This window comes from Calonectris borealis, chromosome 8 (genome assembly GCF_964195595.1).
Source record: "Calonectris borealis chromosome 8, bCalBor7.hap1.2, whole genome shotgun sequence".
NCBI classification, from domain to species: domain Eukaryota; kingdom Metazoa; phylum Chordata; class Aves; order Procellariiformes; family Procellariidae; genus Calonectris; species Calonectris borealis.
Window position 1 is genome coordinate 222,854 of NC_134319.1, and position 19,621 is coordinate 242,474.

The 19,621-nt window shown below is 38.4% G+C and overlaps 1 protein-coding gene across 1 annotated transcript in view; it reads left to right on the top strand.

Moving 5' to 3' along the window:
* SLC44A5 (solute carrier family 44 member 5) overlaps positions 1-19,621 on the top strand; it is a 102,339-nt gene that overhangs the window by 21,730 nt on the left and 60,988 nt on the right. The window lies entirely within an intron of this gene.

Sequence of the window (19,621 nt, forward strand, 5' to 3'; positions counted from 1 at the left end):
TCTGCTATTAAAAAAAAAAAAAATCCCGAAGCTTTACAACCTAGTTAACCTTCATAGCCGCATTCAAAAATAAGAATAATTTTCTTGCATCTGTAATTCTATAGATTTTTGAAGGTTCTTACAAGTTTTGTTTTGTAATGTTGTAAAACAGTATATGTACTATTCAGAATTGACCTGAACTGAATATTAAAACAGTAACCTTTTTCTCTGAAATAGCTGCGATATGATGTTTTATTTATGCAACTTAACTTTCTTTTAAAGTAACAGTGGGAATAGTGTTTTTCTTGATCATTATGCTTTCATACAGAGACTTGGCAGTAAGTCTGAGTGAAATAGCTAGTATGGTTGGACTCGATGATCTTAAAAGTCTTTTCCAACATAAATGATTTTATGATTCTATGATTCTAGCATATCTGATGGGTAACACTTCCCTTTGGATGCAATATCACGGTATCCTAAGTCAAGGCTAAGCCTTCTGCAGTCCCATTCAGACCCATTGTGTGGACTCCTTTCCTCTCTTTTCTGTGGGAACTTGTGCTCAGACTGCTGAAAAGTAGCTCTCCTGAGGACAAAATAAAAAGAGTTTAATTTTTGGCCAGCTTGGCCAAAGCTGTAAATATGGAAGGACGGTGGAAACTCTGACATGAATTGCCTTGGAGTGCTGTAGAATTGGATTAAATAGCTTCAAAGTTCTTGTTCACAGGTGTTTATAACTCAGTGTTTTTAAACAAAAAGCTGTAGCTCTTGTTCCTACTGTGAAAGTTTGAGAGCATTTTAATAACCCATGATGGAAGCTGCTGTGTAAACATGGTCTGTATAAATACAACTATACTAGTACAGAGCATAGGAGGGTGGATGTATATTTGACCCCACGTCACAGACTGTCAGACCTGTTAAACTTGTGATGGCCACTAGTAGGCTTAATGTGATTTCCTAAAAGCCAGTGTAGAAAGCATGTGGAAATACTGGAGTACTCTCACCAACTACCTCATTACCTAATGAACTACCTTGTGTTTAATCTGACATTTGGTCCTCTTCTACTAATGACTGAGTAACAATGCTGTGACAACTCCAGTCATCATATACAGGGTGAGGTAGTATTAGGAAACAATACATATTGAACCAGACTGGACACGCTCTGGTTTCTGCTTGGAGCTCTGGTATCTCCTCATCTATGTAGCCTGATATAAAGCTCGATTGTGACTTGGGGAATCTTTATTCTAACCTTGCTATTGCTACTGGTCTTCTGGATGACCTTGGGCAAGTTACTCTTTTTGAGTCCATTAGTTTCACCAATTATAAATCACAGAAAATTATAACATTTTGTAGATGAAAGCACTGTATGAGAGCTAGGTATTATTCTTCTGCTTCTTTCTCAGTTAAAGATCTTGCTCCTGTTGAAGTAGCAGCAGATAACATAATGATTTTTAAGTAGAAGTGTGATCTTTAAACTGTTTTAAAAAAAAAGTCTGTGGATATCTGTGCCAGTATGTAGAAATTTTACTTCATTGGATACTTTAGAATTGTTGGCTGAAAATTTTTTTTATATCCTAAATAATTTTTAATATGACACTAAGATACTAAGCATTCTTTAATTTTTATTTCCTAACCAGTCAATTAATAAATTACTCAGAGAAGTTCCTTTAGTTAATTTTCAAAACATGGACAGCTATGTAGTCAGAGAATTGCTTCCTTCAGCTCTTCACTTGACTAAGAGAGTATTTGTTAGAGTGAGAGGGCTAGATTTAATGGCATCACTATCTAACGGTTTACTTTAACTTACACTTTCAGTAAAAACAGAATTCTAGTGAACCAGACTCAAGTAAGTCTAGGAATGATCAGATAATTTTATCTAAAGTTATTATTGAGCCTGGTTAACTTTCCAAGGGGTGTATCTGTCTCTGAGGCTACACAAGAAATCATTACGTTTTAGACCCTGGTAATTTCTCCACCTCATCTTCCTCTTGCCTGCACTCACCAAATTCCTTAAAAATAAATTTTTTTTTTACTCAACATATCTGGTGAGATAGATAGCTCAAAACCGCCTCTCTTGCTCTTCATCAGTTTCTGTCAACTATTTTATGCTGTAAAGGTGATCCTCTGGGTAAAGGAGTTTTACTCACAGGCTACATAGGTCATGACAGGCAGTGGTATTTCTGAACCACTGGTGTCTTTTCTGAAACTTGGCTGAATGCATTACTTGTCAGTGGATGGGCTTTTGGACAGGTACACCCTCATACTGGATCTAGCGTCTGTGTGCCTTGGGATGCCTTTTACCTAGAGGGAAGGAGGGATGCCAAGTTCCCTCTCCAGTATCTATAATCCATGAAGGGATTCTATTAATGAATTTCCCTTTGTCTTCTTCTGGACCTTTGGAACATGGGCTTTTTATGCAAGAGTGGAAAGGCATTCTGGAAACAGTCAGTCAGTGATCCTCTTAACCAGCATGAAGATAAAGAACAAAGATCCAGCAAGAGCTAACCCAGATACAGCCGGAGGTAAAAAACTAACTCAAAGCAAGAACTCTGCATTTATTTGGATTTCCATTGTTTGCTGAATTATGCCTTTTTTCGTCAAGTGGTGAAGACACCCTCATTGCAATAGCTGGTAATGTTCTACAAAGTCAAAAAGATCAGCGTTGCTTTTCCCAGGGGGACAAAAAGGGAAATTGCAGGTAGTCAAAAAGCATAATGATGCAGCCCAGTAATACTCTGATTACTTCCTTCTCTAAGGTAACATCTTCTACGTTGTAATGACTTTGCAAGAAACTTGCTCAAATATTGTAACCTTTCTGCAATTAAAATAATTGTAGTTTCCTCAGATTAAATTGCATTTCCTACTTCTATTACCTGCTTTATGGGCTATTTAGCAAAGAACTATAGCGTGCCTTCCTCTAAAGTCTCATCCTGGTCTTGATGTTAATTCAGCAGAATTTTATTAGCTTTTTGATAATGTTAACTGCAACTTAATATTTATTCTTTGTAGGAGTAATCATTGCGTGAGATTAAAATAGAAAACTGAGATTTGTGTAAACTTACTTATACCCTCAAAATGATTTAGGCAAGTTGCCTTTCTAGACAAACACTACAAATTGCTGATACTTCAAAATTTTTCCTTCTGCTATGAATATAAGGTCAGAGTGATAGGTAAATGATAGGTGAGATAGAAAAACATGCTGTTGGCTAGAGGATCAGAGGAACTAGCTGATAACAAAATAGCTACTTCCAAAGGGGGTGTGTGTGATTCCGCTTTCTTAGAAAGAGCATAGGTCCTCTGGACAAGCTGGTTTTATCCTATTCTTTGCATTTTTTTCCATATTGCACCTCAGCAAATGGATATTTCTCATAAATTTTGCTACCACTGAAGAAATATTTCGTCTCATCTGGTCCCTAGAAGTGTGGGGAAGAGATTTCTGGCAAAATATTTCAGGGTTATGTTTTAGTGATCCAAGTGCTTTAATAAGGCACTGTAATGTGAAAAGGGAAGTCAAAGAAAGGAAAGCTTAAAAGAAACGTTTAAGTGAATTGGTAAATGTGTCCTCAAAGGCTGGTAACACAGACATGGATCAAGCATAGGGTAAGCATAACCTCATTCTCTCCCCTCACCCTCCTTTCAGGACTGCCTGTCCTGTTTCCACAAATGAAGAGAGCACCTTGATAACAGGCACAGTTTTACCAGGAGTCTTATGTTGTCAAAATATTGTGAACACCTGAGGACTGTGTGGAGAGAAAAGAGAAAATTCAAATGATATGGAACAGAGAAAGAACATTAAAAAGTAAAAAGAAATCGTTCAAAGATAATGTATTGTTGCCAAAGACAATGGCAGTAATCAAGATCTTAAAGTCCAATATGATGAATCAAACAGTGAAAAAAAAGTAATAATACATTCTAAGAAATAACCAAAAGTATGGAAGAGTTTAAGGGACTTCAGGTAAGGAGAAAAAAAGGAGGCAAGAAGAGCTGAGGGAAAGAGCAAAGGAAAAGAGAAATTAAATATTCACAGAATCACAGACCGGTCGAGGTTGGAAGGGACCTCTGGACACCACCTGGTCCAACCCCCCTGCTCAGGCAGGGCCACCCAGAGCCATGTCCAGATGGGTTCTGCACGTCTCCAAGGATGGAGACTCCACCACCTCCCTGGAGGTGCTCGGTCACCCTCACAGTGAAAAAATGCTTCCCGATGTCCAGAGGGACCCTCCTGCCTGTCAGTGTGTGCCCATGGCCGCTGGTCCTGGCGCTGGGCACCGCTGGGAAGAGCCTGGCTCCATCCCCTCGGCACCCTCCTGCCCTAGGCACGGGTGAGATCCCCCCGCGCCTGCCCCGCTCCCGGCTGAGCAGCCCCAGCTCTCCCAGCCTCTCCTCACGACAGAGATGCTGGTGGCCCTTCGCTGGACTCTCTGCAGCATGGAAATTTGGAAATTAAAAAGTCAGTGTGGATTTAAGACACCATGTGGCAAATGAGGTTTGTGTACAAAGCCCTGAATTTGGAATCACAATTAAGTGTATGCTAAAAGCAAAGTATATACTTAAAGTTAAGCCCACTCTTAAATGCTTCCTGAACTGGCCCATACTTAAGAGGATAGAAGAAATATTACAATAGATGCAATATGAATATCATGGTGTAACTACTAAGAGCCCCACTTCCATTTACACAAAGAAGATGTTGATCGGATCAAGTTTTAATATGTAATATTAATGCTAACATTTATTAACTTTTGAGATCCTGTCGTTTCAGTATTAAGTGTGTGTATTTGCAGGCGCTGTTGCAAATGGCTTACTTGATTTGTGCCCTGGATGCATGTATGCCCATATACCCGTTTGTTAATATAAATATTAACATAAAAATTGTTGCATTTTTTTTGCTAGTAATTCTTATTTTATTAATTGTCACTCCAGATACAACCAAATGGATTTACTGGAATCTGTCATTTCTTATAACCTGAGGCATCTGACTGAAGCAACAAGTGACTGGGGAAGTGACTGCTATTTAACAGAACTTTTAACTTGATAAATTCTCCAATGACTGGTCTCCTGCTAGGAGAGTAGTGTTTTACAACAAAATTACTGTCAGGAGTGTGCCCAGGGACATCATGACATGTAGAGATCACTGGCAGTATAAACTCATGTACAGGTGATTTTGCTAAAGCATAGGTTTAATACCTGTAAAAAAGAACTAATATATATTCAAATAAATGTATGATCTCAATATTGACTATAATCTCAATGTTATATTATGTGTGATTATTAGTTGAATGTGAATGAATGTAAAAATGTATAAAGAAAAAAATAAATTGACAGAGAAGAAAATAGTACAAATAAGAGCAATGAGTTATAGTTGCCATAGAAAAAGTGCTCTCTTTTAGCTACTTCGCAGTATTTGTGAGAGTAACAGATACAGCAGATGTTTTGTCTTTGTTTCTCTGTGTTTGAATGTTGTAGTTCTAACTGAGATAGTGTTTGAATAGAGTTTGAACACATGCGCGTTTTGGAAATAGAAATCAAATTCTGGCATTTCAGAGTCTCCGTAAAAAAGAAAAATGTTTTAGGGGAGTATGTACTGATTGTCTTTAGCACAAACCAAAAAAATCCCCAAAATATATTTTTGGGGCAGTAATTCATCTGGAAACTGGATGAAAGTATAAACCAGCATTCACTGCCCTACTAAAACTCTGGCAGCAAATGTGTAGCCTCAATGACAACAGAAGAGTCCAGGGAAGCATGAAAGAATACGGTGTTACCATTATCTTCAGAGAGTTACTTTCATGACCAAATGGTTGCAGAATTGGGCCCAAGATACTTGTCTCTTTCCCTTAAGACAATGTCAGTGAGCAGTTTGAATCACATTGGCTTCTACAGCACATTGTTCAGTGCAACACAATGGATGTAGCGATGGATGTCTATGTATTTCTATCATAATCAGCCCATAACACTCATCCATTCATCTCCAGACTTGCTTGCATGGCTGCTGCACTTCGGCTGTGGTGCTGTTACGCACGGTTGCATGCGCCTGTCTTCTCTCATGCCCTGGCACAGCTTTGTGAGGCCTTGCAGTGAAAGCGAACCAAAGGTTTTTGCTTGGAGGTGGTTTGCAGTCGTGTCGGAAGCTGGCTGTTACTTAGCATGAACCTGCGAGAATGCTGCTGTTGGCACGAGGGGGAGGACAGGAGCGGATGCTAGGGGATGGGACCAGCCTCTTGAGTTTCAACCCGTTCTTAAGCTGGCCAGACAGGTGCTTTAATTAATCTTGAAAGAGAAAAGGTATACTGAGGAGTACAAGAAACTGAAAACTATCAATTGCATATAAATCTACAGAATTTTAACCCGCTCAGCTCTTTCTCTTGTGAGGAAAAATTGAGCTAGAGCTTTTGATTTTGTTTGTTTTCTAAAGGTTAAAAGGTTATTTTTTTTGATTGTACAATTTAGCTTATCAATCAACTAATACAGTCTTCAAATGTAAAGGTGATCTTCATGCAAGTTAGAATTTGCCTTGCCTGTGTCTGTTGTGATTTACTATTTTAATACTTCAGGAGCAAATGCATTTCTTTAAACGAAGATTTCTGGTAAGACTTGCAGCTCACATTGACTCTCTTAACCCCTCATTTCAGACATAAAATGCAACATCTCAGTGACTGTCCTGTCACCCCTCATTTCCATGGATACACGCTTTGAATGCAGGTCTAATTAGCGTGCTGCAGCCACAAGTAGTCTGTCCTCTGAAAGAAGTAAGAACATCGTAGGGTAGGTGTGTTGTACTGTCACTTCTAACGTGTTTAAACTGAGGCAATTTCTCTGAACTATGAGGTCAGACTAATAAAAGCGTTCGTTTTCTTGGGAGTTTGGTGAGGCATCAAACAAGTTATCTAAACCCGGACAGACAAGCTGCAAATGTTTGTAACAACTGTAAATTGTTAAGTTGGTACCCCAGAGAAGATAGGATCAGTCTGACCTTTAGATTCCTCTTGTGTTCCTTCTGTCTGTTGCTGTTTGGTGTCTGACGGTTTATGGGAGCTGCTTTCTATGAACACCTCTAGTGACGAAAGACTGATGTTAGCATAACTTTTAACAGTCCTGAACTAGGAGCATATACTTGCCCAGTTAATGACTGTTTTATGATGGTCAAAACTATTTGCCTGCATCTCACTTGCTAATAAAATAAGGTAAATTGAATATTAAATCTTATTTAGAGACTGAATGTCTGGCTGTTATCTTAATGCATAAGTAAATATTTCTGTAGGGAAATGTTATTGGAGGGGTGTAAAACAATGGGAAGCAAGAAACTTCCCTGAGAAGGGAAGACAGAAGAAAACAACTTGGCTAAGCATGGGATACTTTATAGCTGACTGATAGGAAATAGTAGGGCTAGGATATGTCTGCAGTGCTGTCATGATTGAGAATTTATGAGACTTAATCGTGAGCTTACACCACTTGGAGCTGTTTTGCAAAGATCTCAGAAGAGCTTGCTGCTGTAAAATGTCAACAGGGTGGTTCCCATGTGAGGATGTTATGGCTAGAAGACCAAGGAAACTCCTGAATAAAGTGCCCTCATCTTAGGTCAGGGCACAATCTGCATAGTCTAGACAAGAGCCCCAATTATTAGATTGTAGACTAGGCTGGATAGCAATTGTTTCTCCATCCTGCGGGCAGGGCATGGAGCAGAATGAAAAGCAGGATTCATGGCAATAAAAACTAACAGGAGCATGAAAAAGACCCAAGTAGGAAAGTTATTGGAGAGAGGGGAGACCTGGGTTCAAGTCTCCGCAGCAGAATTCTTTCTTTTTTCTTTTTTTTTTTTTTTTTGGCTGAGAGCTGTTCAATATAAAGTCAGTACTCTCACAGATTGGAAACCAAGCCTCCCCCAGCAAGCAAGTGTAGCTGTCTACCAGTCCTGTTTTCCCCTTGGCTTACTGACTATGATCTCACAACTTTTACATTCCTGTCCATGTAGTGGTCTCTTTCTAACAGGATCCCTACTTTCTTTCTTTAGGACCCTAACTCAGTTTATAGACCTGTCCCTTCACCTTATGCCAGCCTATACTGGATTATGACAGTGGAGAAAACCTTTCAGAAAATAGTAAAAGATCAGTCAGGAAGCTTCTGATTCTTATCTTTGGCATCTTTTTCTCTAGCATAAGGTCTGCTGCTTAAAACATTAGATAAACTCAAGACTTTTGCTATTTTCAATGCAAGTGTTTGTAGCTGTGTGTAGTGAGCGCAACACAAATTTAAGTTGCTCCTTAAGAACTCCATCTGTCTTTTTTTAAAAAACAGAAGATAGAATTTAGAAGCAGTAGAGAGAGATGAAGTTTCTGAAGCATTATTTCAGGCTAGTTCAAGTCTCATTCAACTTACAGGAAAGACTAACATGGGCCCTTTCCTGTGGAACCGATAGAGAAATCTGTCCTTTTAACTAAGCAAGTTATAAAACATTTGCAAATGTTATTGTAGAATACTTAGTGAATGCACATATAAACAGTGTTCACATGAATAAAATGTGTTAGTAAATATATCAATAGTCATGGGAAAACTAATATCTATACCTTTAAAGTCCAAATGCTCTGGTGATGTGTGCTAGTATTCGTTGTTGAAAGTTTAGAGCTATGCTAATTCCAGCTCGGTGATGAGCTGCTGCTTCAGAGAGGCTAAAGCTTGAAACTGTCACCCCGTGGTTGGCACTCAAGTCTTGTTTCTAAAACAGAATTAAGCCTCTGTGCTGGTCTGACTATTCTCAGAATTCCCTCTCGTTATAGCAGATCTTGCTGAACACCAAGATTCTTAAAATATCATATACATTTGTCACAACAGAGGAAGGAAAAAAAAGGAGGTTCAGAAGATCATTGGAAATGTTCTCCTCAACTTTTAGACAGAAATGTAAACAAAACTGATTAAGTTTCATTGGTAATTTCCATCTTTATTTCACTGAGGTATGCTGTTGAACATTTGTTGAAGTCTTTGCACTTTCTTAAGGAACTTGCCTTTGGCCTCTCATCTATGGAACTCAAAAAGGATTTCCCTGCTAGAATTAGGATGATCCCAAAAGCTTTTGAAAATGAAACTAGAGAATAAACCATAGACTTTAGAATCACAACTTTCAAATTCATAATGCTGAATGATACGCAGGAAAGGAATGTATATCAAAATGAGTAATTTTCTTCTTCTAACAAAAACAGTCCTTTTCTGACATGTCCTTTTATTAATCTCTCTGCCAGCACAGGGTTATTTCTACAGAACAGCTCTCTGTTTTCAAACTGGTTTCTGGTTACCCTACCTAATTTACAATATTGTGTGAAAGTTGATTTCAATCTTTCCAGTTATTTTCTGTGGTAGGCTGCCAAACAGAATGTCTCTTGACTGGCCAAATATCTTAGGGGACATGAAGAGTTGCTTTTGTTTTAATGGAGGATGGTACAGTGTAAAGGACACCAATTCAGAGGAGATCAGATTAATGCTACTGCTCACTGAGATAATTAGTGCATTCTAAGGTATAGCAAGCAAATTTAGTATTCAGTAGTCCCTTTGTTTGATTGGTCTACATGAACCTTCTTAGGTAGCCTTTCAATTTCAGAGCAGCTCTCTTCATTAAACAAGCTGTTATTAAAATGCAGAAACACACTGTAATTTTCAGTTCTTTCGTATGTTTGTATTTTAAAGCAGTGATAGAATTTACAGCAACTCTATTAGGATTTGCCCAAGTTCTACATACACACTTAATTACAAAATGTCCTAATCCAGCTGAAATCAGTTACAAACTCCTGTTACTTTTGTTGGGAAGAGGAGGATGTCCAGATTTTTTAGTCTACATTTTTTCTTTAAGCCATATAAAACTTTGTGTGAGTTGTTTTTTTGGTTTTGCGAGTTTTTTACTTAACCGATTGGACCTTTTAAAATGCTATCCTTAGTAATACTGTTTATTATACTGCAGTGTTTTTCTTCTTTTCATGATGTGCAATGGACTGTTACAGGATAATTTTTTATAATACTTTTGTATGACATTATCCCACTGACATTTTGCAGATTTGATGTAAATTGAAACAGAATATCCTGAAGTAAATGTATTCTTTAACAATCTATATAATCTCTTGTTCTTGCTGTCATATCCTTCTCTATATATTACTGATGTCCATCTTTGAAATTCATACTCCTGATTCAACTGATACAATGGTTATTTCATTTATAATATACAGGTAGTTTGTAAAGATCACTACAAATAGCAATTAAATTTTTAACTTTAAGTAGTGAAATTTTCAGTAGTAAAATCTAAAGATTCAAAAAAAATCTGAGTGGAAGCTGTCTTAACTGTTGAAAAAACAAGATCTCCACATGATGTTTTTGATCAGATTAAACCAGTTAATGTCGTAGACTTGTAGTTATTTTCACTAGTGGCCTGATGAAATGCCTGAGTATCTTTTCAGTTTTTCCATCTCTCTCAACCAGTTTAATTAAAGGAATACCTCATCCTAAAAGTTAGACATCTTTTAAATCTTTAGATCTCTGGGTTATAATACCATAACTACTTTGGATTTTCAGAAGAGAGAAGATTGAATGAAAATGGAACTCAGGGGTTTTAAAAGCAGACATGGATCAGACACATAAGGACTAGAATATTGGTTGGGGAATATAATCTGGAACTGGACTAGCAGAACAGTTTGAGTAAGCTATCTTTACTTTACAGATTTCTGGTAATTAGCCAAAGCTGGCTAGGTAGAGTTGGGATGATAGAGCTGCATCCCTTGGAAAATGATACATTATTTTTTAAGATTTTCAGTTTCAGTATTCTGGCAAATAATGAATTTTTCTAATGCCTTGATTCTGCATGTGTTCTTCAAGACAGCATTTTTTTTTCTAGCTTGATCCACGTCATCCTGAATGTGTGTAAAAATGGGTGATATTAATAAGGAGTGAAATGACAACAAAACAAATTCAAACAGTAATTCAGTCAAGTGGCATCCTAAAGCAAAAGGCTGTGATTTGAATGGTTTGAGAACACCACCATAACTGAGATTAAATTACAACCTGCTTAATATGAGGTCTGTGAATACTAGACGTATAAAACATTTTTATCTCTAAGGTTGAGCAGAATGAAGACCTTTCGTCCAGGAGCAGCCCTGTTGCATATATGGCACAGTAGAATGACAATAAAAATGTGGTTAGGAAGAGAAGGGAGAAGAATTTGGGATTCAGGATGGAGGATTATTTAAGGGTACATGGACTAGGAAAATGAGGATTGAAGGACATACGGTACAGAAGGAAAAGGATTACAGGGCCTGGAACATTGGAGGTCACAGATTACTGGAATATAAATTATGAATCCTTGCACATGCTCTGCTCCTTAGCCAGAGGAATTCCATGGAGATCTGCCTATTACTAAGGGATTGCTGTCTTAACACAACAGTCATTTCTCCTGATCTAGAAAGGAAGTGTGTAGTCTGCTGACTAAGTATAGGTCATGCAAGTGTTATCATGCAATAACACATGGACGCATCTCACCTTGGAGTGTTGAAGTCTTGCATTTCAGAGTCGCAGTGAAGAAAATCCTTCCAATTACAATTTTAAATCTATGTATGTGTATGCTCACAGACACACACGGAAACAAATTGTAGGTAAAATGCAATCATTGCAAAATTGCTAGTTAGTAGTATTTTTTTTAGCTTCTCCAGAGATTTGGAATGTTTAGTGAGCGCTGATAATAAATTCATGTATTTCACATTTATACATAGTATAGTACAGATACAGTGTCTTTCTCCTTACTTTCCTTTTTTAAAGAGATTAGTGGATTAACAGAATGCTGAGGAAAAAGTAGGGTATAAGCAGGCACTGTGAAATCTTCCCTTCACACACTGACAGTTTAGTTTTGCAATACCTTCTGTTCGTATCAACCAGAGGCTCATCAGGATGAATACTACGGTGTGGTGGTTCACTGCAGAAGGCAAATTCAGACTGCAGACCATGAAATTCATGTTGGTGTGCAATTCCCTCAAGGTCTCAAGAGGTTAGATTAATGTACCAGGGTAATGCATTCTCTAAGCTCAATTCTAATTTAAGCATGGTATCTAAAGGCCATGAAAAGACAGGGACCTGCCCTATCTGCAAGTAAATGTGTCCTGAACACCTTCTATCAGTGTACCATTGGGAAAGACAGAGTAGAATTCTTCATGGCACCAGTAACAGAGTTACTAGCCACAGAATCCTGTCTTGCTGCTATAAGCTTCAATGTAGCAAAGCATGTTAGCAGTACCTTCATGGCTCCACGTTAGGCGTACGTGCTTTGCAGCATTTGGCAAGAGTCAAGGCCAGACTGTACTCCAGTACATCTTTTTGGTATCTGTGTACTAGCAACTGACTTCATACGTGGCAGAGAAAAGTGTAAGTAACCTGGGTGTTAACACGTGCCACTTTAAATACAGTTTTTATGGGGACATACAACAACAACAACAACAATTTATTAGTTATTGTTTATTATTATTATAATATTTCTTGACTATACTTTTCAGCGCCAGATACCCCTAATAGAAAAAAGTATTGCAGTGGATTCAGCAACAAAAATGTAATGCTAAAGGCTCAATTTTCAGGATTTAGTTTGCTTCTCATTCCTAGGATTTCACAGTTTTCACAGGACATTACAACTTTGTCCTGATAGTCTTTTATTAGAGCAGGAACTCTAGTGTCCAGTTATAATCTATGCAATTATTAATGTTTACCAAATATAACATACAAATTTATAGGAATATATTGGAGATTAAAGTAGACACTAGTTTTAGGCATCTGGGCCTAATATTAAGCATTTTAAGCTGAGAAACTAGTACCAGAAGTTCCAGTCAGCAAGTTCTTATATCCATTATGATTTTATTGCGTACTGTTGTTCTTAAAATGTTAAGGGACATCTGTGGTGCATAAAGCTGAGCCTGGGATTGTAAAATGCTCTTTTCTCTGTGACTTTTTGTAAGGAGGTGAGGTATGTTTCACTTGTGAGGCTGGGAAGGAATTTTCTGATCTTTCAGCAGAGTAAAACAAATCCTTATTTTTATAGCTTCCATCTTCTCTTATGTTTTTGCCGCTCTCTTAAAAAACTTTTTCAGTGTTGCTAAAATTAATATGTATTCTGCGAATCTCATATTTTACCTCCTACTTTGGTCTGGTTTTGATTTGTCTTTGAGATGTTTCTTCTACACAAGTTACTTGTCAGTCTGTTAAATATTAATGTGTTAAACATTCACGTTAGATATCCACATCCACACTGGGCTGTGATCCCCCCCCCCCCAGGAGCTGGAGTACACTTTTCACATCATTTGTGTATAAAGTGTGAGTGGTAGTCTGGAGTTGCTGCAAAGCCTGTAAGAACACCTCTTCCCTCTTAGGTAACAGTGAGGATCTGAACCAGCATTTACATTTGACAAACTGCCCAGCTTCTGGGTCCTGAACATTCTCGTCTTACGATGCTACTAAGGCCCATGCTAGCATTCCTTGAGTAGCCTGTCTTTTGAACACATGTTGTTTAGACTGTAGAAAGCATTGTAGAAACGTTCCTACAGGTTTTATCTTTTGTAATCACCTATTCCACATACCTTATGGCTGATCCACATCTAATGATTCTTATATATGGGTTTTACTCCTATAATCATTTCAGTCTAGACTGAGCATTCAGGACTGTTATTTATGCCATTGTGTCCGTGAATTTACATCCAGGATTATATTCTTCAGCTGTTTTGGTTCTAAATTGATACACCAACAGCAATAGAAAACGTGTTCCTAATCGCATCACAAACTGGGAAATCTGCAAACCAGTTACAATAAACTGGGTCTTATACATTGAGCACATAATGTATTTTGCTATTGAAATGGAGGGGGAATCTGAGCCAGCTCTGTGTGCTTTAGAAAGTAACGACCCCTGCTTCTGCAGGTTGTTTCATAGAAAGACACTTCTCATAACGCACAGTGCTCTGTGTAGAGGATTGGGGATGCATGTCTGCAGAATATCATTGCAAGTTGGCCTGTGTACAGGTTAAAGAGTCACCATATATCAGTTTTTTCGGGTATCTAGTTAATGTGAAGTTTTTCAGAATTAATCCTCTTACATTCAAAATCATTCAACCAGTTTTCAGATCACCATTCAAATAGTATTTTTTTTATTGTAGCACTGAATAATTAGATGTGTGAAGACATTATTTTCTGCATCAGTGTAACAATATCTCATTAATTGTGCATGTTGCAAATGCTGAGAAGTTTCTTTTAGGAACAAAAACCTTTAACTAATGTTGGATTACTTAATTATTAACAGACTTATTACCTAGGAATAGAACCTGGCTCAATGGATGCAAACCAACTTGGCATAACATGTTGTGCCTTTAGGGGTCTATAGAGACAGAAAACATCAGTAGTCACAGTCCCCTTCTTTTGTCTAAGAACACATTTGGTTTTGTTTAAACTCAAGCTTTTGATTCCAGAGGACTTTTTATGAAGACAAAATAGAGAATATAGTGGAAGTCTGTTTTTTATTAATAAGTGGAAAAAACTTGGAACAAAGGGTCGCTTCTGACCATTTCTCAGCAACTGTAAGGGATTTATTTGCTCAAATAAATTCTTAAATTAAATCTGCCTGTGTTATCGTTTTGTGAATATATTCACTGTTCCAGATACACAGAGCCATTGTTAACACTGGTAAGACTGCAGAGCACATCCTACAGTAAATGGCAGTAGTCTCAGAAATGAAGGCAAAATAAATGAAAATGTGGCTGCCTGTTAAAATACTGGATCTAATTAACATAATCATACAAACTCTACTTGTAACTGCCTATCTAATGGTTCAAAAACAACCATGGAGAGCTGATGCTTTGTTCATTATACCAGACAGTGTGCTGTACATAGACTGCTTTCAGAAAGGCAGGCATTCATAATAATACATCTTATGTACAGTGTTATATAGACATAAATTTTAACCTCTGTTAAAGCAGCAATAGTCATGAGTCACCAAATCTCCATCTGAATAGTTTTCTTTATATCATTCTTTTTTTCTTTTTTTTTTTAAAAGAATATCTCTGCAAGGTGTGTGTATCTATACAGAGAACAGCCAGTGAATTAGCAAGTGTCTAATGATAAAGCTTTCTAATCTCACCCATGAGTCACTCATTTTCTGGTCAAATCTGTGGTTTGCCTAACATTGTAATCAGTCTCAAGCATAACCAATTATTTTTGTATTCAAACATCATACCAGATATTAGTAACCAAGTTCAAAAATTGGTCATGCAATTGGGCAGTTAGGCTTTCACACGAAACTGTTGTGTGCATGGTTCAAAAAACACCCTTTGTAAAGGGAAAATAAAACATTTTCTAGCTTTTGGAAACGCTCTAAACTTTCAGCATGCTTGTGATATGTTAAATTGTCCAGACTCCTGTAGTGTAATTTACCAGGTACTGCTCTGCATACACGCTCTGTTGGTATTTCAGCAATGTTTGGGTAAAACAACCCTTCAAATCATTGTGGAGGGTACTCTTTTAAGAGAAGATGTTTTACTAACGTTAAATAAGCTTGGATTTCTGATACGCTGTTCTTTGAGAAAGATGAGTTAGTCACTCTTCATGTAATCACCCTGCTGTCAGGGCACGGCCTGCGTGGGGAGCCGGGCAGCAAGCCCCACGGCTGGGCTGGCAGGGCAGGGGCCTCGCGGGCCCGGGCCTGTCCCATGGCGCCCAGGCAAGGCCGGCAGGGATGGCCTGGGGACCGGGAACGAGCCCAGGCCGCCGGCAAGTCTGCGGCCGGGCGGCAGGGCTGGCGGCAGGCCGGTGACGCGGCTCGGCGGGTCAGGGTGAGGGCCAGGTCTGAGGGTGAGCAGGGTAAAAGCACTCCGTGGGCAAGCGGTGGTGAGCGGAGAGCGCGAGGGCGGCCGGGCGGGCAGTAAGAGCCAATTTTAAATCACTATTTGATCTTAGTTCTTAAGGGAACATCTGTGAAAATCGATGAATTGTCTCCATTTTGAAGTAATTAATCACATAGGACCAAGCTTCCGTCTCACAGAAAATTATAGTCACTATCAAAGGTCAGAGTCCACTAGAGTGCTAAATATTTAGTGGAATAAATTTTCTTAGTCCTAAAAATGTATTGTAGAGGAATATTAATAGCCTAATTTTCCCTTAGCAATAAATTACAACCCGTTCTAGAGCTGAAGGTTATCTTGCTTATTTTATGCCTTCCCTTTGATTTCAGTATCAGGCTCATTTAGTTTGTAGTAATAGTGATGGGGTTTTTGTTGTTGTTGTCTGAAAAACCAGAAGATGATTTTCAAATTCCTATGTTCACCTGCAGGAATACAGTTCCTCCTAAAAGTGGGGTCCTAGTTGTAAAGTGAACTCACCAGTTGCTGAACGTGCTCAACAGGCACGTTGCCAGAGGGCTGCTGAAATGAGGAGTAGTACACGAGTACTACGCCAGGAACAGAGTAGTACACACCAGGAGCGGAGTCCCCAAGACATGAAGAGCCAAAAAAGGGAGGTGAAACTGAGGTAACTGTCTACAAAATTTGGATGTCTGAAGTGTTGTTTTCAAGATACAAGCTGCATTTTAAAATGTTAAAAAAAAAAGGAAAAAGAAGAAAGGATAGAACCTTATCTTACTGTTTTGGCTTCTGAGAACTCGATAAGTATCATGACTAAAAAATTAAACATTAGTTACATTTGGAATTATGGAATAACGTGAGACACATGATAGCTATGTACATTTTATGTTGGACATTTTGACAACATGTTACATGAGGATTTTTGATGTCTAATTTTCACAGAGAATGTTAGCTCACTAGACAAATTCAACTAACCAAAACCAGGCAGCTATTGGCCATTCTTAGTTTAAATCAGCAGCCATTAGAAAAGGCCTGGTATACAGAGGAGGACAGATCTTCAGAACTAAGCATTGCTCTGATGACTGCAGTTTCAAGGCGGCTTTTGTGAATTAGACACTGCTTTATTCAGAAGGTTGTGGGTCTGACTGTCCCCTTGCTTGCAAAGTCATTGAATGCATTTGTACAAATAAAATGGTGGCAAATAGATGATGTACACAAAGTCCACAATAATGCAGCTTTTGTTTCCTCCACCTGACATTTTTGTATATGAAAAATGTGTATAATTGTACTTCCTTTCCCAGTAGAAACAGTGCAGTTGTTTAATTATTAATGGTAAATGCTGATAGATAATACCCTCCTTCTGAGGTTATGAAAGTGTTATTTTAATGTTATTTTAATGATTTATAGAAAAGGTCTCAGATGGTATGGTATCTGCATGCATCATTTTACAGCATAACATAAACTAGAAAAGGTTGCAATGATATGTAATCGTACAAAGCATTTGGGGCTAGAGACTCAGCTAGCAGAAAAAATCATTGACTAGTGTCTGTCATCCTAGATAAACTGGATAAAGCAGCCTAGAAACGGAAACCTCTGGCATTTTCTGATCCTGGGTAGGAAGCATCTGATTCTTATTTCAAAACATCACTTTTTCCAGTTAAAGCATCATCAAAGACTATATTTTAGATGCTTTTTTTCCTAAAGCATGAGAGTATGTTTCAAAACTAAGCCCCCTTCCTAGCTGGATTAATAAGTAAAAATGTTGGGAAAAGGAGATATTTAACAAAACAGTTACACCAAACATAACTGTATGATAACAGCTTGCTTTTCTCTACAGTTCTGGGTCCAGTCTCACTTTGACAAAATGTCTTATAGAATCGCAGAATAACTGAGGTTGCAGAGAAATACTCTTCCCACACACTTTGCTGAGTTTTGGAAGCATCTTGGTAGCTGTGTCTTTGCTTGGAAATTCCACGGAACTTGTGGCTGCAATAGTCTCAGAACAAGAATAAGAAATGGAAGCTGGGAGACAAAAGAACAGACATTATTTCATCTCTAAAGAAGAATTTGGGGGAACAGCTAATAAGCACATTGAAGTGCAAGCCTTAATGAAGCTGTGTAGGTGATCCAAACTGCCGGAAAACTTATTGTTTGATGTTTAGATAAATGTAAAACCTCCACTAGCTATCAGTACTCTTGATCGCATGGCAGAATTGCATTTTAGTGATCAGTTAAGTTGTAGTATATTAACTGTATATACGTTCAATCCCCTTTCTGTGGGTAGTTGTTTGACAACTGGTATATTTCAAAATCTGCCTAATAGCCTATGTTATCACTAGTATCAGAAGAATGTTAGCTGCGGACCTTTGAAATTTGATCATACCATGCTGGTCAAACATCAGATTTTGATGTTTTCTCTAACCTTAAGTGAACATGGACAACATGTTCAGGCGCCACCTCAGGAAAAAACATTGCACAGTTCTTGGACAAACTGATAGTCAGCTGGGTGTATGATGTGTTGTCATGCACTTTGTCTTGTGGCTATGACATGGAGAACATCATGCTTTTTCAGATACATGACTAATTAGGACAATACAATAATATTAATTTTAAAGTTTTGGATTCTTGGAGCCTAATTTAATGCTCGGTTTTCTTACCATGGTGGAAAAAAAGGTCAGCCTTCTCCATTGGACTGTCACTAACCTCAGGATTCCCAGGCAATTCTCTTTATGGTATGTACATATGTAGTGCTTACGGCCTGGACTGCTTGGGAAGCAAAGGAGTCTGTATGATAGGTAAAACTGGCGCAGAAGTACGTAGTACTTTGGTCTTCTTGAAACCTCCTTAAACCGTTGTCTTTCACTGTGCTGTGTTTTTTCCCCCCCTTCTTTTATCATGCCCTTCGGTAAGACTTGTGGTGGTGGTACTTGATTTGTGAGCAGCGCTGAATGCCCTGAGCTCCACTGTAGTCAGTGGCAGTCATTTTTGAAACTTAGACTGAACGTGGATGGAAAACTGTGACTTGGATGTGAAGATTTGTGTCCCTGCAACTGTGCAAAGAAGAGGACACTTATGTGGTGAGGTGACCTGTTTGTCTCGTCTGCTACCTCTTCTTCTCTCTTCACCCCTCAATTTTTTGCAAGTCATGAGCCAGTATCAGTAGTGTAAAGGCAGTACTGGATTCAAATATCGTTTGGGTCTCAGCACTTTGCCTAGTTCATGAGTGCGCCCTACATGACCATTGCCTCCCTAGTTAGCCCCTTGAACATTCTGAGTGATGGCTGTCCACGGACAAATAACCTAAGCATAGCGGTCAGCCAGTGATCACAATGTAATTCCAAAAGACCCATTGCATATGCTTTTGCCTTTCCAGAAAAACAGGGAATGTAGTGGAAAGCTGATTCCTTTTCTCCATCAGGAGGAAAGGAATGTGTGGACGTGGAAATGAATTGGAAGAATTGTGTGGGAGTGGTTAGAGAATGTAGAAGACAGAGCATTTCAACTAGTTCTGCTAGTTGAACCACAACTTTTTTTCCCATGTGTTATTCTTTCTGAAAATTCCAGAGAGGGAATGAATTCACACTAGTCTAATGCAGTAGCAAGTATATAGCACCATGAAGAGTTGTTCCCTTGGGTGTGTAGCTTATTGGAGAATTCATTGCACTGTACATTAATAAAAATTTGCCTGTTCTGGTTGCTATTTGTTACTGCAGTTTCTGTTTTATGAGTTGATCAAAAACCTGTTGCAAAATGTTTTACTTCGAAATCCGGATGATTGTCATATATAGAGGAAATGG